Source organism: Pan troglodytes, chromosome 8 (assembly GCF_028858775.2).
Source record: "Pan troglodytes isolate AG18354 chromosome 8, NHGRI_mPanTro3-v2.0_pri, whole genome shotgun sequence".
In the NCBI taxonomy this organism is placed as follows: Eukaryota; Metazoa; Chordata; class Mammalia; order Primates; family Hominidae; genus Pan; species Pan troglodytes.
Window position 1 is genome coordinate 68,952,484 of NC_072406.2, and position 1,973 is coordinate 68,954,456.

At 36.4% G+C, this 1,973-nt stretch overlaps 1 non-coding gene across 1 annotated transcript; it reads right to left on the bottom strand.

Moving 5' to 3' along the window:
* Window positions 1–1,036: 1,036 nt before the first annotated feature.
* Window positions 1,037–1,105, bottom strand: LOC112204707 (small nucleolar RNA SNORD2). The gene has a single exon (XR_002938372.1). It is a non-coding gene; the product is annotated as a small nucleolar RNA SNORD2 (small nucleolar RNA).
* Between the last annotated feature and the right edge of the window lie 868 nt (window positions 1,106–1,973).

Consider the following 1,973-nt stretch of genomic DNA (forward strand, 5'->3'; position numbering starts at 1 on the left):
GAGGGTGGTGAAGGACTGTTCATAGAGAAGGGAATCAATATTAAAGACTTGACATGTATGACTAAGGGAGGAATACTGGCTGATTGGGAATTTTAAGCTGCTTTGCCTTCCCAACTTTCTGAGTAAGTTAGGGTAGGGGTAATAATAATAAGCTAAGACTGCCGACCACGTTGATGCTACATGTAATGGTTCAAACAAGCTTATCTTCCCTCTGTAGACTCTTAATTCTGGATAGTAGACTCATGTTTGAAGGAACATTTAATTTCTTATGCACAGTATTAGTTAGGGTTCTCTAGAGCGACAGAACTAATAGGATAGATGTATATATAAAAGGGAGTTTATTAAGGATTATTGACTCACACAATCACAAGGTGAGGTTCCACAATAGGCCATCTGAAAGCTGAGGAGCAAGGAAGACAGTCTGAGTCCCAAAATCCTAAAAGTAGGGAAGCTGACAGTGCAGCCTTCAGTTTGTGGCTGAAGATCCAAGAATCTCAAAGCTGAAGAATTTGGAGTCCAATGTTCAGGGTCAGGAAGCATCCAGCATGGGAGAAAGGTGTAGGCTGGAAGACTAAGCCAGTCTGGTCTTTCCATGTTGTTCTGCCTGCTTTTATTCTGGCCACACTGGCACTGATTAGATTGTGCCCACCCAGATTGAAAGTGGGTCTGCCTTTCCCAGTCTACTGACTCAAATGTTAATCTCCTTTGGCAACACCTTCACAGACAAACCCAGGAACAATACTTTGCATCCTTCAATCCAATCAAACCAACAGTCAATATTAACCATCACACATGCTTAGCATGTTTTTCAGTACACAACTTAATACCTAACTTTTGTTGTGTAGTTAGCATGTGTTAGAAACTATTCTAATATTCTAAATACTTTATATGCATTATGCACTATATCACTTAATCTTGTGAGGTAGGGTTTTGTTTTTTTTTTCGCATGGTACATATTTACAAATCCCACATCAAAATGTCACTTCTACTTCACACCATGTATTCCATTTAGAACGTGAATTATGCTCAAATAATCAAGTGATCAGCAATGAGTATTCTTTTCATTTAGGGTCACTCTCAAAAGATGACTGTCATCAATTCATCAGATAGAATATTCTTTAGAAATCAATACACTGAGATAATTTAAGCAAGCTACTCAAAATCCAAAACCAGTAATAGGCAGAGGACATATTTAGACTCATGTGACTTGGCACCAGAGCTCATAATCTTAATTTTAAATAATACTGAGTTCTCTAATTGAAAACCAGTTGCTGTATTAGTACAGTGAATTAATATTTAGTACTTATCAAAAATCTCCTCAAACGTTGATATTTGGGTTAATTCCTGACCATTTCTGATGAAATCATAAGGAAAATTTAAGTCTTCACTGTAGAATACTTTTATGTTAAAGATGAAACACTGGGCTAGAATGAGTTACAGGTTTGACTCAGAATCTGAACATATATTGTCTTCGTTAGAGTTCGAATTTCAGCTTAAACAAATGAATACATTCACCCTTTCCTTGTGGTCAACAAAACGTCAAAGGAGCAGTGAAAACTAAGTCATGGTTCTCTGTTCAGTTGAAACAAGAGACCTTCAGAAGAACCACCATTTTTCTGAATACTATCAATACTAACCTAGAAGTCAAAGTGAATTATTTGACTGTTTGATGCTGCTGGAAAACCATTGGTGGTAAACTCTGAAACATAGAAAATAGGTATAAATTATCTTCTTCCTTTTATAGTTGTCACATACTTAAATATTTGTGAGGAATAAAAGATCAGAGCCGAATGTACCCAACAGACAAAAGAAATCAATTCAAGAATGTAATGAAGCAAATACAAAGAAAGCAAAACAATTGATAGGAAGCAGGGAAGATTTGTTTTAGTTTGCGGGACCAAAGTAATCAAAAAGAAAATAGCTCAGCTGGAAACAAAGGTATTTTGTTTCTCCTGATTAAGTTGTCTGGTCAA